Below are 12,247 nucleotides of genomic sequence, written 5' to 3'. Positions count from 1 at the left end.
AGATTGGAAGTTATAATACAAGAAAAAACTGCAAACCTGCCCAAACTGATTTAAGGATAAAAAGTTTTGCCTTTTATTTTTTCATACATGACAAGTTAATTGAAAAATATAGGTAGAAGCACAAATTAACAAGAATATCCAAAACACCTCCAGATTTAAAAACAAAAAAAAACAGGGTAGGAAGTGGGTATTTGCCTAATCAGATACCAAGAATTACTACAAAATTATATAATTAAGAGTATTATTTATATACTCTTATGTATCTAATGATACTGAGTATCATTAGAGAAAAAATGCATATCAAAAGCGTATAATTTTCATATCATAAATCAAATGAAAAAATTTGATTTATGACAGAGCTAGCATTATAGATCCATGAAAGAGAGGCTTTCAATGAAAGGCTTTTCAACAAATCATGTTAAAACAATTGGTTCAATTTTTATGGAGAAAAGTTAAGTCAGACTGTCCTTCAGAATACGCACGAAACTCAATTCCAGGTATATTACAACCTAATTTTGAAAGGCAAAATTTTGATAATTTTAGAAGGCAATATAAGGAGAATATCATCATAACTTTGGGATAGAGAATGATTATTTAAAATGCAAATTTTATAGACATACAGAAAAAATTGATATATTAGATTACATATATATATATATTATACTTTAAGTTCTGGGGTACATGTACAGAACGTGCAGATTTGTTACATAGGTATACACGTGCCATGGTGGTTTGCTGCACCCATCAACCATGATCTACATTAGGTATCTCTTCTAATGCTATCCCTCCCCTAGCCCACCACCCCCCGACAGACCCCAGTGTGTGATGTTCCCCTCTCTGTGTCCATTTGTTTTCTTTGTTCAACTCCCATTCATGAGTGAGAACATGCGGTGTTTGGTTTTCTGTTCTTGTGGTAATGATGTTTTCCAGCTTCGCCCGTGTCCCTGCAAAGGACACGAACTCATCCTTTTTTATGACTGCTTAATATTCCATGGTGTATATGTGCCACATTTTCTTTATCCAGTCTATCATTGATGGACATTTGGGTTGGTTCTAAGTTTTTGCTATTGTGAACAATGCCACAATAAACATATGTGTGCATGTGTCTTTATAGTAGAATGATTTTTAATCCTTTGGGTATGTACCCAGTAATGGGATTGCTAGGTCAAATGATATTTCTAGTTCTAGATCCTTGAGGAATCACCACACTGTCTTCCACAAAGGTTGACCTAATTTACACTCCCACCAACAGTGTAAAAGTGTTCCTATTTCTCCCCATCCTCTCCAGCATCTGTTGTTTCCTGACTTTTTAATGATTGCCATTCTAAGTGGTGTGAGATGATATCTCATTGTGGTTTGATTTGCATTTCTCTAATGACCAGTGATGATGAGCTTTTTTTTTTCATATGTCTGTTAGCTGCATACATTTCTTCTTTTGAGAAGTGTCTGTTCATATCCTTCGCCCAATTTTTGATGGGGTTGTTTGTATTTTTCTGGTAAATTTGTTTAAGTTATTTGTAGATTCTGGATATTAGCCCTTTGTCAGGTGGATAGATTGCAAAAATTTTCTCCCATTCTGTAGGTTGCCTGTTCACTCTGATGATAGTTTCTTTGGCTGTACAGAAGCTCTTTAGTTTATAGATTACATATATTTTTAAAAGTCTGTCAATCAAAACATGACCACAAGAAAATGGCAACAGAAGTCAAAACTGGAAAAGGACATGCATCATACAAATTATTGACAGCACTCTTATATCCAGAATGTAAAACAAATTTACATAAATTAGTAACAGGCAAAAACAGAGAAATGGGAAAAGATATAAGGAGCTATTTCACAGAAAAAGAAACATGAGTGGCTCATACACAGAAAGTGGCAGATTATATTCCTAAGGGAAACAAACACTAAAATCTAATGAGATATCATTTCTCACATCCCAGATTGGCAAACATTTAGAAAGTCAGACAGCAAGTGTTGGTGAGGTTATAGAGTTAGAGAAACCCTTATACAATGCAGGTGAGAATATACTTTGGTTCAACCACTTGGAAAATAGTTCAGATAGGGCATTCACATTGAGTATATAAATATGCACATCCTCTTTCACTCAGCAATTCCAGTAAGTATACTAGTGAATATTGTGTACATGTTCACCAGAGGTCATACTAAGAATGTTTCCATAGCTTTATTCAAAATAGCAGAAAACTAGAAACAGCAAAAATAACCATCAAACAATAGACGGAATGAACAGAGATAGTCTCATGTAATAGACTATCAAACAGCAATAAAAGCCAATGAACTTCAGCCATATACATCAAATGGATGAATCTCAAAAACATAAAGAACAAATTGCCCATAATTTTATTTATATTAGAGTCAAATATGTGAAACGAAACAATTAATTTTCTTAAAAGGAAAGATTGGTACAGAATATAGGGGAGTGGCTGCCCCTGGCGATGGAAGAGGGAATGGAATGGAGAAGAGGTATCTAGGGCAGAAGTCTGCAAATGCTTTCTGTAAGGGGCCAGGCAGTATCTGTTTTTGGCTTTGTGGGCCATGCGGTCTCTGTTGGAACTACTCAATTTTACTGTTGTAACAAAAAAACAAGATAGATAATATGTAAATAAATGGCCATGGTTGAGTCAAAGTAAAGTTTTATTTACAAAAACAGGCCATGGGCTGGATGTGGCCTGAGGCCCATAAATCTGCCAACCCTTGATCCAACATACTAGTAATGAATTTATGGGTGTTCAATAATTATTATTTAAGGAGTATATACACACATTACACACATTCATGTGCATTCACTTTTTTTTTTTTTTTTGGTGACAGAGTCTCGCTCTGTCATCCAGGCTAGAGTGCAGTGGTGCCATCTTGGCTCACTGCAAGCTCCGCCTCCCGGGTTCACACCATTCTCCCGCCTCAGCCTCCTGAGTAGCTGGGACTATAGGCGCCCGCCACTACGCCCAGCTAAATTTTTTTTTTTTTGTATTTTTTAGTAGAGACGGGGTTTCACTGTGTTAGCCAGGATGGTCTCGATCTCCTGACCTCGTGATCCACCCATCTCGGCCTCCCAAAGTGCTGGGATTACAGGCTTCAGCCACTGCGCCCGGCCATCCTAAATCTTAATAGCCATTCTTCCATTGAGTTTTTTAGTTCCACACTCTTTGCTTCACCTCTGTAGATGGGACCTGTCTTCCTTCTGAGAAGGGATTGTCACCAGGTTGTCATCCCCACACCTGGGATACCTTTGCATAGGATCTGAAGCAGGATTATTTGGGCTCAATTTGTAGTTCTACCACATAGCAATGTGTTGCCTTGAACAAATTACTTAAATTCTTGGGGGTCTCAGTTTCTTCATTTATAAAATAAGTATAATAATAGTATTTGTCTCAGGATTATAATGAGGGTTAAATAAGTTAATACTTGTGTAATGCTTACGACAGTGTCTGGTACACAGTAAGCTATATGTAGATTTTAGTTTTTATCACTATTATCAACAAATTGATTAACTTTATTAATATACAATTTTAATATTATGTCTCATCACTCTAGAGATAGTCTCCCTTAGAAATGGAGAACTGTATGACAGGTTTTTTTCTTGTGTACTACTGCATTCTTAAAAATGCAAAGATATAACATAGAATAATTGATTTGAGCTTTGTTTTCATGAGTTTTACTTCTCTCTCTGCTCCCTTCATTTCATTTTTTATTATTGTTCAGCACAAGTATGATAAAAATTATCCACATCTGTTATTTATCTTTCCATCCTGAGGCAAGACAAATGTGTATAGTTCCCCTCAGGATAACACGAACCATATGGAGCCTATGGAATTATATGTATTATCAGTTTATAAATTCAGACTTTGCCAAAGACGGTCCATAGCAGCCCAGAGTTCTTGGGTGCAAGAGTTTGCACTGGGATGTTTATATTCAGCAAACATATTGGTGTAAAACATGCTTGCAGCTGGTGCCTCCTCAGAGAGAGGGGGCTTGACGGTGCTTTGCTGCACATTAGGATCGCCTCAGACTCTTTCAAAAATATCAGTACTCAGGCCATACTCCACACCAATTAAAATAGAATCTGTTGGGTAGAATCTGTGGCATCAGTATTTTTGGTTTTCCAAACTCTCCAGGTGATTCCATTGTGCAGACAAGCTTGAGAACCACCAAGAGCTTTAGAAAAGAAGATCTTGCATCTTTTTGGCCTCTATAGGAAACTGCCTAGGAATGCAAACACACCCTCATTTGGAACCATTTTTTTGTCATCCCAATTATACGATGCGCATGTCTGGGTAGAAATTTCATACTGTTCAAATCCGAATTAGCATCCCTGAAGTACTATACCTCAAGAATATCCTTCTTAAAAACAGCAAGCACTGATTTGACTAGACTAAAGATGGTTTAATCTAGCCCTATTGAAAGGGAGAAAGAAAAGAGAGAGAGAGTAAAGAAACGCAATCCATCCATCCATCCATCCAATTTTCAAGTCAATTGCTATTCATTCAACAAATTACATCTGTATCTGTTACCTGTAATCACATGCAGTTGGTCCTCAAACAAAGACCATAAGGTGACAACCAAGGTAAGCTCCATACATTAGCTGGCTCCAATTCAGTATCCTGGAAAGAGTCATGCAGAATTGCAGGTCACTTTTCAGAGGACGGTCCACTGGATGCCACTCTTACGACAATTTGCTTTGCTTTCCTATGAGCATTTTCACCCTCATGAAAATCTCTGGGTCCTGCAATTCCTTATGATGGTCTCAGTGCCTAATCCTTTCCCAAGTTTTCCTCTTGTTGCAGAGAAACAATGAGGCATTTAAGTTACTAGCAAGAGCTGTGTTGCCATCAAGAATTGGATTCCTCATCTTGTTTTCTTAAATACTAAATAGAAGTAATATTTCAGCCGGGTGTGGTGGCTTATGCCTGTAATCCCAGCACTTTGGGAGGCCGAGGCAGGCGCATCACCTGAGGTCAGGAGTTCGAGACCAGCCTGGCCAACATGGTGAAACTCTATCTCTACCAAAAATACAAAAATTAGCTGAGCATGGTGGCAGGCGCCTGTAATCCCCGCTACTGGGGAGGCTGAGGCAGGAGTATCGCTTGAACCCAGGAGGCGGAGCTTGCAGTGAGCTGAGATCGTGTCACTGCACTCTAGCCTGGGTGACAAAAGCGAAACTCCATCTCAAAAAAAAAAAAAATAGAAAAAATATTTCAAACAATAATTTTCCTTAGTATGTTAAGTTGCTTTGCTGTATAGAACCTGCTCCTGATTTCTTTACGTAAACGATTTTAGTGATTACAGATTATCTGTAAAATGAGGAATTATTTAATAACATAATCTCCAAGGCTGTTTCTAGTCCATAAATCTAAAATGATCTGAATGTGAGCATTTAGAATTTGAGTATTTGAGCATTTAGACGTGGTAGTGTAGTCAAAAGACAGACAAAAGTTCAAGTACCAATTTCACTACATATTTTGGACAAGTTGCTTATTTTTTCTGGGCCTCAATTCCTACACCTCTCAAAACGGAGCCAATAATGGTATTTGCCTCCTACGTCTGGAGAGTCAGGTAGCAAAGCATGGGTTCTAGAGTCAGGCTGCATGGCCTGAACCACAGTCCAAGCAGACTTGGCTATGTCACTTTGAACAAGGTATGTAACACCCTTCTACTTCATTTCCTTCACCTGTAAAATTGGAATATGACAAGGAATATTTCATCCGGTAATCGTAAAATTATGTAAGTTAATGGATATTAAATTTAGCACAAAACCTGTGTTAAATAACCAACATTTAAAAATAACTATCGCTATCATCACCATGTCATCAGTGTAAAACAAGATTGCACAGATAAAGTACAGATGCTAGAGACGTGCACACTGTCATCCTCCTTGTCTTCCTCTCCCCTTATTTCCGTAAGATTCTCCAGCTGCAACATCTTCCTAACATCTGAGATTAAACCTGTGGGATCCCTGAGGATATGGAAAATTGGCTCACTTTTCACCTCTAATGCTATTCCCTGTACTCAATAAACACTCAGGGAATGAATAAATGAATAAAAATGTTTGCGAATTAAGTGAGAGATGTGATAAATTGGGAAGTGATGATGAAGTGATTATACAGAGGGAGGAGGAGAAAAATTAATGGATAATAACAAAACTTCTTAAGCATGTGAGAAATAAATTAAACTTCCCCATCTATGAATATGCGTAATGGAGTCAAAAGTTATATGTAGCATTAAGCCCATCCTCAAACTTCACCAGCAGTGTGGCTATCAGGGGACTTTCTGTGGGAGATCAAAGCTGCCTTCCATGATGCCAACACGGAAGCTTAAATGTTCACCTTATATATTTGTGACTAAATAATACACATCTAGATAGAGGAAAACTAAGAAAGTCACTATGGGTTCTAAGTGACAAGTGTGGAAAGCACCCATCTATCCTTCACTTTCAGATCCCCTTTGAACTGCCACACCAGAACAAAAACAAACAAGAAATACCTGTGCAAGGGGCGATTTAAGAATGTCATATGTATATTAAAAATCTTGAGGAATTTCTGTGAGACGTCTGAAAACGGGGCAGATTGAGGAAAAACTCTGCCAATCACAATTCACTGCATGAGAAGGTGCCATTTTCTCGGGAGAATCTCACCAATTTCTAAGCGCCAGAGCTAAGGTCAGTCCATAACACAGCATTTGTAGGAAAAGTTTGATCCTAGCAGGCACTGAAGGTCACTTGGAGTGAGGATCCCATGAACACACTCACTCCCACTTATCCTGATGTTTGAAAGTAGGATCAGACAATAACCAGGGAATATGAAGAGGCAGTTAAGCCAAGGGGAGGTGGGAGTCTCAGAACCAGCTGAGAAACCAGTGACAAACAGGAAGAAGGAACTCTTTGGAACCCAGGTGACACTGCCTCTAGCTCTGACTCCTTCCTTATTTCTATTTTCTAAAATTTTGTGTTAGTGAAATAAAATTGCAGAAAATCTAATCTTTTCCCTTCTCTCTTTACCTACACCCCTCAATGCCTTAAAAATATTTCTTAGTTTTCCAAAAAGGTAAAATACAAAATTTTCTTTCTGCAGGAATGAGCAAATGGACACAAAGTGCCAGGCACAGAAATTAAAAATGTCTTCTAAAGGTTTTAAGGAATCAGAAACAATATCCTCTCAAGAAACAGAATTATTATGTGAAATGTGCCTGGAAATAAACTTAAGAAAGTCTGGAATTAATATTCTTGATAGGATTTAGAAAACTATTAAATAAGCAGTCAGACGAGAGGGAAATGCAACTTGAGATAAGAATATAATTGTGTAATTTGAAACCCTAGCAATGGCAGGGAGAGGCTGAGAACATACTGCAGCAAAAAGAAACAGTGATGCCCAAGTTAACTTTCAGAAAAAGAAAAATACATGTTATATTTGCTTTTACTTGCATGAAAAAAAACTGTGGAAGGTACACAAAATACAATAAACATAATTAAACATTGTTGGTAGTAACAGTGGTAATGGGCAGATGGGAGTGGAATGGGAGAGAAACTTCTGCCCAAAAAAGCAGCTTGTGTAAAAGAACCTTATATGTCTGATCTCTGCTATAAGTTTACTATTTTAAATTACTGATGTTAGTGGGATCATAGAATATTTGTTCTTCTGTGTCTGGCTTATTTTGTTTGACATAATGTCTCTCAGCTTCATCCATGTTGTGGCAAATGACAGGATTTCCTTCTTTTTTAGCATTAAATCACTCCCCCCACCTTTTTAAGGCTGAATAATATTCCACTGTATGTATGTATCACATTTTCTTTGTCCATTTAACTGTTTCATGGACATTTAAGTTGTTTCTGTGTCTTTGCTATTGTAAATAATGCCATAATGAATGTGAGTGTGTAGATAGCTCTTTGAGAATTTGGTTTCTGTTTTGCAGAGTATTTACCAAGAAGTGGGATTGCTGGATCATCTGGTAATTCTTTTTTTAAGTTTTTGAGGAACTGCTATACTGTTTTCCGTAGTGGCTATACCAATTTATATTTCCAGAAAAAGGTGTATAAGGGTTTCCTTTTCCCTGCATCCTACTCAACACTTATTTTCTATTGTTTTGTAATAGCCATCCTAAAAGGTGTGAAGTATTACTTCATTGTAGTTTTAATTTGCATTTCTCTTATAATTAATGATATTGAGTACTTTTTCATATACCTGTTTATGATTATTTATGTTTTTTTAAGAAGTGTCTATTCAGGTCCTCTGCCCATTTTAAAAGTCAGATTGTTTTTCTGCCGTTGAGTTGTAGAACAAACTCTTATATTTCAGATATTAACTTTTAATCAGATGTATGATTTGCAAACATTTTCTCCTGTTCCATAGGTTGCCTCTTCGTTTTGTTGTTTCCTTTGCTGTGCAGCAGCTTTTTAGGTTGATGTAGTCCCATTTGTTTATTTTTGCTTTTGTTGCCTGTGCTTTTGGTGTCATATCCAGGAAATTATTACTAAGGTCAATATGAAGAATCTAGAAATTTGTATTTATTTAACTTTTGAACAAAGTTAATGTGTTACATATTCAAAAAATAAAAAATCATGAAAATTTCTATTTCAAAACATGTTATTTAAAAAGGTAATGCCAGAAGAAAAGATAATACTTTAAAGTGACTTCTAGAATAAATACAAGTAATATATGAGATACTGCCATTTTTTTCAAAAGCTTATAGCTCTCGACTTGTGAAACTGTGCATATGTATTTTTATATCAAAAAGACAAAATTAAAAACCTTCTCCAAGAAATTAGAAGAAAAAAGATTACAGATTTAGTGAGAACAAGAGCTACGGATATTACCAGAAGGAGAAAACAAAACAGAGAGTGAGAAGGTAATCTTTTGATTAATAGATATAATAGAAAAAAAAAGTGTATTGAACTTTTTTCAAGCAGGGGTGTCCAATCTTTTGGCTTCCCTGGGCCATACTGGAAGAAGAATTGTCTTGGGCCATACATAAAATACACTAATACTGATGATGGCTGATGAAGTTTTTACAAAATGCCAAAAAATCATTCGTGATGGGCAACATTTGAAGCTGTCCTGTGGGCCGCAGGTTGGACAAACTTGAACTAAAGCACTTGTGTTGTTAAAGCAAATAGGCTCACTGGATATGAGGCAAAATAAATAAACAAAGACAGACATGGAGACAAATCCTTTGGAAACGTTTATATTTTTGAGAGGATATGGCAAAATATTTCATACTGGCAAAAGATTCTCCTCTACAATACTAAATCATAGCTACTGCTTTTTCCTGTTTCCATCTTCAGCACCAGCAATATCTTTTTTTTTTCTTTTCTTTTCTTTTCTTTTTTTTTTTTTTTTTGAGATGGAGTCTTGCTCTGTCTCCCAGGCTGGAGTTTAGTGCCACGCTCTCAGCTCACTGCAACCTCCACCTCCTGGGGTCAAGCAATTCTCCTGCCTCAGCCTCCCAAGTTGCTGGGACTAAAGGCATGTGCCACTATGCCCGGCTAATTTTTTTGTATTTTTAGTAGAGACTGGGTTTCACCACGTTGGTCAGGCTGGTCTCGAACTCCTGACCTCAAATGATCTGCCCACCTCAGCCTCCCAAAGTGTTGGGATTACAAACTTGAGCCACTGCACCCGGCCAGCACCAGCAATATCTTAATGGTCAGCATTTATCGTTTCTAAGATCCAGGCACTGTGCTTAGGGTTTGCGTGTGCTTTTTCCTTGAATATTCAGGACAATGCCATGAAATGGGAATTTAAGTATCAGACATGCTAAATAACTTACTCAAGGGCACAAAGCCAAGAGCTGAACTGATACATTCTGAGTAGATGATCAATGGTCCTTATCACTGAACTCTATAGGAATGAAAAAATAAGATTGCAGTTTACAACCCTAACTGCGCATTAGAATCTCCTAGAAAGCTTTTTAAAATCCTGCTTCATTAATGGTGAGTCTGGCTTAACTTGTCTGAGGAAAGAGTGTGGATATTAGATTTATCTAATTACATTTAGATTCTAGTGTGAAGCCAAATTTGATAGCCATTACATCAGAGCAAAACCTAGGGAGTTTTGAGCATAAAAAATGTCCTCTAAGCAGGACTAAAGCAAGGTGAATGAGGTTCTGAGATGCAAAATTTTAGTGAACACCCAAAGAGTAAAATTTTAAATTGGGGAGATCTGATGTTGCACTTGTATGACTCACTTCACTCTAATCTTGCCTTGTCAAACTCTATTTCAAATTTTTACATGTTGTCCATCATAGATTTTTGCATAATTTTTATTTTTAAAAATACTTCATTAAAGTATTCTGTCTCTTGATATTTTAGGTTTTGTTTGTTTGATTTTGGTTTTCTGACATGAAGAACAGGGAAAAGTACATCCACTCCATCTTTCTGGGTGTCCTAAGAGTTTTATATCTAATAAAACAGTCAAGTGAAAGCACCTGAAAGTCATCCTCAGAAATTAAAGTCTTCAAATAGAGTTTCACATATATACTCTTCTTTCAAACATTGCTCAAAGGGCCAGGCGTGGTGACTCACACCTGTAATCTAATCTCAGCACTTTGGGAGTCCAACGTGAGCGGATCACTTGAGGTAAGGAGTTCGAGACTAGCCTGGCCAACATGGTGAAACCTTGTCTACTAAAAATACAAAAATTTGCCAGGTATGGTGGTGCGTGCCTATAATCCCAGCTACTTGGGAGACTGAGGCAGGAGAATCGGTTGAACCTGGGAGGCAGAAGTTTCAGTGAGCCAAGATCATGCCATTGTACTCCAGTCTGGGTGTCAGAGTGAGACTCTGTCTCAAAGAAACAAAACAAAACAGAAAAACGAAAAAAATTGTTCAAAGAAATACTATAACATATTCAAGAATGAGGAAGGCATAGTATTTTCATCAAAGATGAACAATGAAATCAGAAAACTACAAATAAGTCTAAATAATTATTGTTAATGTGAATATTAAGCATAATGCAAATATCAACAATAAGTCTTAAAATAGAAGACATATACTATAAAAATTAATGTGTATCTAAAATTCTAATATATAAAAAACTGGAAAGAAATGTAGAAAGAGCAGAAATAAAATTATAGTAAATGTATTACCTTTCAGAGAGGAAATGAAGTGATTCTACTTTGTTCTTTACAATTTGTTTTTTTCAAGTGAAACTCACATAATGTAAAATTAACCATCTTACAGTGACCAATTCAGTGGCATTTAGTACATTCACAATATTGTGCAACCACCACTTCTATCTAATTCTAAAACATTTCATCACCCCAAAAGGAAACCCACACCATTAAGCAATTGTCCTATTCTCCTTTCTCCCAGCCCTTGGTAACCATCAATCTGAATTCTATTTCTGTGGATTTACTTGTTCTGGACATTTCATGTAAATGGAATTATGCCATACTTTTGTGTCTGGCTTCCTTTACTTAGCAGAATGTTTTCAAGGTTTGTCATATTGTAGCACACATCAGTATAACATTATTTTTATGATTGAATAATATTACATTGTATGCATAACCACATTTTATTTATTCATCCATTCATTGATGGACAATTGGGCTGTTTTTACCCTTTGAGTTTTGTTAATAGTGCTGCTATGAGTCTCCATTTTCACATTCTTAGAATAAAACATAGGGATCTTGGATTTAACAATGATTCTTAGATATGACACCAAAAGTGCAAGCAAAAAAAGATGAATAAAGGGACTTAATAAAAAACAAAAACTTCTGTTCATTAAAGGACATTGTCAAGAAAGTGAAAAGACAACCTACAGAATGGGAGAAAATATTTGCAAATTATGATCTGATAAGGGTCTAGTATCCAAAATATATACAGAACTCTTACAACTCAACAGCAAAAACGAAACAAAACAAAAAACCAGTTTTTAAAATGGCAAATGACTTGAAGAGACACTTCTTCAAATAAGCTATACAAGCAGCCAACAAGCACTTGAAAAGATGCTCAACATCAGTAGTCATTAAGGAAATACAAATCAAAACCACAATGAGGTACCCCTTCACACTCTCTAGGATAGCTATTAACAAAAAAGGAAAATAACAAGTGTTGATGAAGATGTGGAGAAACTAAAATCCTCATATATTGCTGGTCGGAATGCAGAATGGTTCAGGCACTTTGGAACAGTTTGGCGTTCCTCAAAAAAGTAAACAAACGTATTAAGTTTGTATCCTAGCAACATCCCCTCTCAAGGTACCAGTTTCTGTATTAGGTATGACAAGCTAAGTTACGATGAG

The sequence above is a fragment of the Theropithecus gelada genome, chromosome 15, assembly GCF_003255815.1.
Source record: "Theropithecus gelada isolate Dixy chromosome 15, Tgel_1.0, whole genome shotgun sequence".
Taxonomy (NCBI): Eukaryota; Metazoa; Chordata; class Mammalia; order Primates; family Cercopithecidae; genus Theropithecus; species Theropithecus gelada.
This window is presented reverse-complemented; position numbering follows the sequence as displayed.